General features: G+C 30.2%; 1 pseudogene; it reads right to left on the bottom strand.

Annotated features, from left to right (window-relative positions):
* Positions 1 to 1,983: 1,983 nt before the first annotated feature.
* Positions 1,984 to 7,911, bottom strand: LOC113849969 (annotated as a pseudogene).
* Between the last annotated feature and the right edge of the window lie 963 nt (positions 7,912 to 8,874).

The raw sequence follows: 8,874 nt of genomic DNA, 5'->3' as shown, positions 1-8,874 counted from the left end.
AATGATACAACAAAAAAAGAATAGGGATAAAGAAAACTTTATTTGATGTGTTTTTTTGCTAGAATTTATTATTGCACTTAAAAAAAAAGAATTAAGAGTACAAACAAAATGAAATCAATACAACCTAAAAAGATTAATAATATAACCAAAAGCAAAAAGAGATAAAGATAACTTTACTTGATACACTTTTCTCAAAGTTTATGGTTTGCTCTCGATTTCTCCCTTTTATTGGCTTTCCTAATATTTAAATTTTGTTGCCTTTACTTTCTCATCCTCTCTAATGGTATTCTTTGAGAATATATGCTTCAAGAATGGTGATTTTATTTTTTATTTTTATTTTTTTTTTAAGTTTTTCTATACTCTCAAAACTCTCTTTTTCTTCCACTCTCTGGAGACACTTCCCTATTGTTTATAGCTCACTTTCTTAAAACCCTAAACTCTATCGTCTCCACAATCTTTAATTAATTTTTATGACCACCATCAATTAATTTATTTTTTTTACTATCTCATCTACTCTTCTAAAAATCTACACACTATTTTAATTATTTTAAAAAAAATTAAGTCAATTTTTAGTCACTGATCCACTACCTATTTTCAATTTAAAAATTAAAAAAAAATTGAATTTTTAAATTAGTTTTTATCCATTATCTTAACCTCCTACAAAATCTAATCATTATTTTTAATTTTTATTTTGAAATTTTGTTTTATTATTTTAAAAAAGAATCAAAATAAAAATTAGTTATTCACACCATAAAGGACCGAAAATATTGATAGTTTTCAGTCCTGTTGAACGTAGGATATATATATATATATATATATATATATATATATATTAACACTACTGAAAAATCGAGACTTAAAAATTTGCCATGACCATTTGAAGGGGAATTAAAAGTCCATTTCAATTAGAAATAACTTTAAAAAATCATGAAAATTCAAACCAAATTTCACATTAGACTACAACTTATAAGTTATATAATTTCATCCAAAAATGAAAATGAAAATACTGAAGTCATCAAAATTCGGTAGATAGCATGCAATGGGAGTTACGACTTAAACTTCTCCCCCTTTATACCCTACTTGAGTCACAGGCTATTAAAGCATTCTAACACTTAATTGTTTAGGTCCGACCAAAAATTAAATTTATTATATTTAATTTATATCAAATCAAATTCTGATAATGTGATATTACTTATAAAAAAATGAAGTGAAAAACTAAATAAATAATTTTAAAATTACAAATAAATCATCTAAACTTCTTTTAGAATGATAATTTTATTTCTTTAAATATTTGTATATTCAACATAAATTACTCAAAATTTAATGTATTATCTTTATTTTGATTATATAAAATCATAAATATTTGTTGGAACTTCTTATAAGAAAACACACGTAGTGAATAATTTTAAGAGTTTAATTTTGATATATTATCAGCATGAATATTTTTACATGGTCAACTAATTGGAATACATCATAAATATAACTTTTATATCAATGATGTTTACTGATATGATCTGCTAGTTTATAATTGAATGATAGAAATAAAAAATTATATTGTCAATATATTTAAATTAAATTCGAATTTTAAACAGATAATTAGACATCAATTTGAATAATTAATGTAGATGGTATCTACCTAGAAATATAGGTTTGTTGATAGACTCGCAAACACTTGTCCTGTGTTTCAAGCTACGAACAAGATAATCTATGCAACTACGGGTAAAATTTTGTTGACGAAACATCAAATGATTTAATATCTTGGAACATCAATCGTTATCTGGAAATTAGCAACACGCGCGATACAAACCCTTAAACAAAAACAAAAGGAGATGCAAAGACAGAGAAGGAAACAAGGTGAAAAGTAAAGCATCAGTGAACAAATGTAACTATAACTTACACAGAAATTTACATACAACTACATGAATCTACCCATAGAACGACTAGCTAAAAAGATTGGGAAAAGTTATTTTTTATATGAAGGCCACAAAAATAAAAGCAAATAACACTTAGATGATGTCTTTGAACCCCATCCGTTATTGGTTGTGCGCTCTATACAATCCATGCCAATGAACTCATCATGAGAATAAAAATTGAATCAAAAGCTTTATAATGTTTCTTCTAAGAAGGAAAGTCTCTATTTGGGAAGTGGGTGCTCCTTGCAATGTCAAGTACTCAATCAAGCTTGCCCATGAATAACTTCATGCTTTCAACTACTTTCAACGCTAATCTGTTTCTTCATTATTTCTCAAAGTTGAACCACTTCCAGTTAGCATAAAGTGCTTCATTTTCAAAAGGCATGGTGTTGTTTGGGAGGGGTTGGGGTAGTTGAGTAATAAGAGGAGGAGGTAGCTTTTCCCTGTATTTCTTTGCCATCATATCAGCCTCCAAAAATACTCTCTATTGGCAGAAAATAAACAAGCATTTGTCAAGATCAATCTAATTCAAACCAAAGACCTTTGATACAAAGAAAAGGAATATATACCTCTTTATTTGATAGAAATAGACCAGGTTCACTTTCAAGGTCCGCAATGCTGCACTCCGAGAAGGCAAATAGACATCAGCAGTAATTTATAGAACTTATGTTTCTATAACACTAGTTTTGAGAGAAAGGGTTGTTAAAGAAAATGTCTCTTGGTAAAGAACAAATAAAATGTCAGCAGAGTGAGCCCAAATACTCTCTACTACTACAAAGTTAATTTATCACACTTTGCAAGAAACCCCCATAGAAGGAACGAAAGGAACAAATAGTTCAATCCTTTTCTCCTAGTTGTATCATTAGGTAACTAGGTTCGCTTCTCTCGGAGTCTCACTCAAACTCATGAATTATCATTAAGTATTGGAATTGTGCTCACATCTTTTGGTCCTTTTCTTTTACGTGTGGCAGCAAAGCCAGATCTAAAAATCGGAAAACTACGAGACTGTTCGGTTTGAGACTGTTTTCTATTTTTATTTTTTATTTAATTACAAAAACATTACTTTGTTTTCTTTTTGTTTCCTATTTTCAAATATTTGTATAGGAAACAATAGTTGTTTTATTGCTTCCTATACATATATTTGAAAACCAAAAACAAAATGAAAATGTGTCATTTCTATAATTAAAAGTGAAAATAGAACATTTTTTCAAACCAAATAGTCTCTACATTTTTCAAAAATGTATCAAACCATTTTACATAACATTTCAGCATGGAGGATATCTTATTCTCCAGCCAGCCTGTATTTTCACTATAATTTCCCAGTTAAAATTTTCTTTTTCAATGAATTTTTTTTTATTGATTAATTTGCATGAAACAAAAGATAATTAGTTTATTTGGACCTATTCTCATGACCTAAACGCATTTCTTTCCTAAACTTGTTAAAATACCAAATTCGATTGTAAAACAAGAATGGCTTTAACAGAAACGAATTGTAGCATGTTCAAGAAAGAGCCATTTAAAACCAAGGGCATCCAAAAAAATCATGTGATGATGGGGTTTCAAGCCACTTGATATCTCTGAACTCTGAAGACATGGCACTCTTATAATGCAGGTGTTTTTCTTTCTTTTTATTCATTGTGGATATGTCCCAATTTTATTTTAACTTTTTAGTTACCTTATTTTAACCTTTTCTTGAGGCTGGGTGATGCCTAACTTTGTAAGGAGTTCTTGTGCCGTAAGGGGGAGGGCTAGGAATAGGAATTTTAATTTTTAATTTTTAATTATCTTGTAAGTTTTATTCTTATTCATTAAATATCCCAAATAAACAGTACCAAAGACACTCCACAATTACATATGGAAGTCAATAGTCAACAATCTATTACCTTAAAGAAATTTTATCAGGAGTCACTGACTTCACAACCAGAACTTTAACCTTCTCATCAATGGAAAGTATGTCACTGACAGAAGTAATCTCAGCTCGAGTGATATTTGAAACATGAAGCAATCCACTGAAGGTATCCAACAGATTAATTTGAATGTCAGGTTATATATATACTGAAGGTACCAAAAAATGTCAGCTTGATGAACTAAACAATTAAAACTCATGATAAATTAAATGTGAGGTTATATATATACAAAGATATGCAAATGTTGAAGATAATAAGGAGAATGGCATGACAAAGTAAAGCACTTTACAACAAAACAGCCAAGCCAGAATCTCAGATGATGCAACTCTTTCCAGAAAACGAAAAGGATAGGTATGTGCTTAATGCTCATGAGTATTAAGAAAAGAATAATAAGCATGGGAGTAAGAAAGAAAAAATTGTGATCGTCCAAGGAATGATGATTCACCTTACATTTCTAAGCATGTTTAAAATTGTTTCATCAACATAGCCATGGAGCTCAATTTGAAAACAAAATAGTGTGAAGAAATTGAAAGTTAAAATACACAAGACATCAGCTAGAAAAACTCCATAAGGGGTGACTGAATTTTTTGGCATGGCAGAAAAGAAAACACTCAAATTAATACTTCTATGACAGTCTACTCAATTCAACAGTTTCAAATGCTGCTATAGGAGGAATATTTAAAAGTGGGCAACAAACATAGTGGTAATTCACCTAATTGTTTAACTGCAATGACTGGACAATTTAATCTTGCTAGAGTTTAAGCAGGCCTTCACAATTTCATCAATTTCAAAGGTGAATGAGTAGGTTTTACCTACAAAAAACATTCAGGTTGTTGTGCATGAATTATCTAGTTTGTTTTCCATCTTCCTAACTGCCATATGTAGGATCAACTTGCGTTCACTTTTCTTTTCTCACAAGTGGCAACATCAAAGCAGGGAAGTTGGAAGCATTTAAGTATCCAACAATACACCAGACAGAATAATTCCTTGGAAATAAGAATTGCATCTAATGAATCCTTTGAATAAAGTTCTGACTTACCCAACAGGGAAAAGGAAGCATAAATAACAACTTAGCAATCTATACCCCAGATATCACTCACCTTCTATTCGTTTTTCCTATCATAATTTGAGCTCCATAAGGAAGGATCTTTTTCACAGTCCCTTCTAGAAGTGTTCCTTCTCGAAGATGTAGCTTTTCCTGCAACATTATATTAATCACAGTATGAATTTCAAAAGAAGAAAAAAAGAAAGCAAAACTAAAAGATCCAAGTCCAATACTGAAATATTGAAACTAGGCAACAATAAAGAAGTAAATAGACAGATTTGAGTACTGACCCAAGCTTCCTTCTGACTAATTATCAAATTGTTTTTAGCTTCATCTACTAGAGTAATTTGTACATACATATGACGTCCCATCTACATGATTATCATCAAACAGTTATAAGGGCTAAGGAAATAAAATGAAGACTAAAAACAATGAATAATGACTGAAACATCAAATGTTCAAACTAAAATAGTTTTCCAGATGTTAAGAAACTGGAAAATAAGGTTGTTTTTAAGTAGAGAAATAATTTTTCATGTCATGTGCTGAGCAATTGAATTTGAAAAATAAACTACATACATTAACCGAGAGGAGGCTGATCCTACAGTATTTATGCAGTAGAACTTTATCACCATTTTTCATATTTTTAACTCCCCCATGAATTATGAGTATAAGAATTTGAAAAGACTGGTTTACATTTTTTGAAAAAGAAATACAAAATAAAATAAAAAAATATAAGCCTGAGGCCAAATATAGAGATCTTACTGAAGCAATTAGAGAAGACGTTGTTTTGAATACATAGTCAGAACAAAATGTTCTTAAATGTTAAATATTCCTAGGATACTTATTTAATAAGTAGTTATTAAAAAACTTAAAATATCAGCCATTTTCTTAAGGCTCAAACATGCCTAATGCTTGAAAAGATAATGGAATCAATTGAAAGCAACAACAAAATTGACAGGAAGATAATACAGGCAAGATAGACTGAAGCCACAGAAGACTTCAATTGAGCCCAATTGCACTATCCATATCAGTGAATTATAAATATTGTTACATGCTAATCCACTTATTAGCAAATAATACAATCATAGAGTATCAGAATTCAGATGAAGCTCATAAGCTCCAAAAATAAAATTTTATTTTATATTTTATTTATTTTAGGAGGAAAACTCCAGGACTGAAAACCTGAAACTCACATTCTCTTTCAATTCAGTAGAGCAATTTACTCTTTTCATAAGCTCAGCCTTAGGTAGGAAAGCTCGTAAACCCTGCAGATCCAAATTCAAGAAGAGATAATCATTTACTCGATACATGAAATTAAATATTAACGATATTGACACAGACCTCAATCCTTGTCAGCAGGCCCTTAGTATTCCACTCTGTGATTCTAACCTCTATAGGTTCATTGAGCTGTTTTAACTGTCTAACACATTAAAAGCAGAAGATTTAAATCTCATCATCAAAATAAGTTATTTGTATTTGTAGGTGTTAAAATTGATTAAAACAAATATCTGGCACAAGATCATGGTTTTCAATTTTTGTTATCTCATAATTCCTTGCTGACTATAACTAAATACTATACAAGTATACATGTGTTATAACATTTTCGTACCTTACCAATATATGATAATAACCTTTCCAACCTAGGAAACAAAGAGCCAAGGACATGTCAAAGTTATTGTGCCAGTGTCAAACACGCCCAGCCTACATCCTAGAATTATTTTACTTTTAAATTTTTGTATCAATATGGATGAGATGTCGTAATTAGATAAATGGTAGTATTTTATTGTGTTCACAATGATTACCATTGAATTTTGAAACAGTGATGTCTTTATTTGAATTTAAGATTTATGCTTCTATTCTAGCCTTAACCATCAAGTCCTATAACTTTCCTTCATTTGCTCTTTCTTTTTGTTGGTGTAGTGTCATAGTCATGTCCTCTATTGTATTCAAGCTTCCTAGTTTCCAACTAAGCAGTCATAAGAACTATTGCAATTGCATCCAACTCACAAATTCTACATGAAAGTTGCCTTATCCACCACACTAGAAACATGTAAGTCAAGTAAAAAGAAAAATGAAAGGAGGAGATAAACCTGCCTCAGTCGATGCCAAGCAATCCGGCGGAAAAGCCTTCTGGTAGAAAGCAATGGCCTACCAGCAAGTGTTCTACCTAAAACCTCAGCAAACAAAACAGTTCCAATCTCAACAACAGTTCCTCCCGGCACCGGCACCGTGTCTATTGCATCATCATTCTTCAGAATTCCCATCTTCCCCTGAACCATAAGATTCCCTACATCCTTGTTAACATCACATAACAAGTGTTCCATCTCATTCCCATACAAGGGAAGCACCTCCTTTGTCAACATTGTCCCTGGTAACTCTGCTCCCACATTTACATTGATCTTGTTCTGGTTGCCTGAAACAACAACTCCAACCACAAAATCCCAGGTCTGGGCTCATAGTACTTATCATCAACTTCAACCTCCTTAGCTTCTTCATTTTCATCATCTCTTTCATCAGAGTCTTCCAACACAGAATCACCCCCTTTCAAAAACTTCATAAAGGGTGCCAAAGCCTCCTCTTCTGTGGAAGCTTTTTCTGTGTGCAATTCAGTTTCAGAAGATGACCCATTTTTAATGGGAATCAGCGAAGGTTTATTCAGCAACTCAAGTGTTTCAGTTTCATGCTCTTGGCTTCTATCATCAACAAGAGTTTCCTTAGATAACTTGTTCCCATAAAAGCCAACAAATTCCACATCCCTTGAGCAAAATGGAACATGGGTAGTGCCCAAAATTGCGAATTTATTTGTAAAAGGGAAAAAATTTTGGGGTGTTGGAGATGGGGGTTTAATGGGGTTCGCTGCATGTGGTTTGTTCCACAAAGTGTTAGTGAAATCGTGGGCATGATTAAGAGGTGATGTGTGTTTGGGAAAGCAAAGGGACTTACAGGAACAAAGAATGAATGGCATCATTGTATGGTGACACACACACGGTCATGAAATTTGATTGTGTTATCAGTTACAGGGACTGTGTTTCATATTTCTTCGTTCTATCCTCCTCTATTTACTTCAAGAAATTAGAATCTGGTTGGATTTCAATTCGGAGTGATACCCACGAATTATCTAGTACAATTTTTCAATTGCATTAGGGATTTGAGCCCACTTAATATTAGTCTGGCTAAATCAGCAAATCAATCTTTTAATTTTTGTTTTATTTTAATTTTTTATAATTTTTTTTTATTTCGATATGTCAAGTTAAAAGTATTTTAAATAATTTTTTTCCTGTAAAAAACATTAAATTCATATAAAAAATCATAATTCATCTTCTTTTACTACATAAATTTTGAAAAAAAATATATAGTATATTTAGACAAATGTTTTAATTATTTTCTTCGAAGATAAAGAGCAATTTTTCAACAGGGTTAACAATTTTGATTAAAAAACTTATTAAAAATATTTTTATAACTTAAAGATTAAAATGAAAAAAAATTATGAAACCTAATTGAAACAAATTAAGAATTAAGGGATGAATTTATTAATTTAATCCATTAGTCTTTAAAATTTTAATTATCAATATTGAATTTAAATATTTAAAATATTTTTTATTAAAAACATGCATTATATTAAAGATAAATAGTGTAATAAATATAATTGACTAAATCATCATTTTAGTCACTAAAATAGTAAGCGTTAGATATTTTAATTTTTAAAATTTAAGAAATGTCACATTAGTCTCTAAATTTCATCAAAGTCGAGCATTTTAATCTCTAGACTAAAAAGTGTTAATAAACAATAACAAAGTGTTAACATGTCAAGATATGTATAATTGATTATGTGACAAAATTAATATAATATATGTTTTCATTTCATTTTATTCTTTAAGATTGTCATTTATCAAAACATTTTAATCTATAAAATTATCACCAACAAACATTTTAATCTCTTATTCTTAAATTTTTTTTATCTATTCATTTTCTTTTTCTTTTTTTTTTTTATTCTCTCATTAAAACTACT

The sequence above is a fragment of the Abrus precatorius genome, unplaced genomic scaffold (assembly GCF_003935025.1).
Source record: "Abrus precatorius isolate BTA unplaced genomic scaffold, Abrus_2018 Scaffold9, whole genome shotgun sequence".
Taxonomy (NCBI): domain Eukaryota; kingdom Viridiplantae; phylum Streptophyta; class Magnoliopsida; order Fabales; family Fabaceae; genus Abrus; species Abrus precatorius.
Note: the sequence above shows the minus strand (reverse complement) of the source record. Positions and strands in the feature narration are given on the sequence as shown.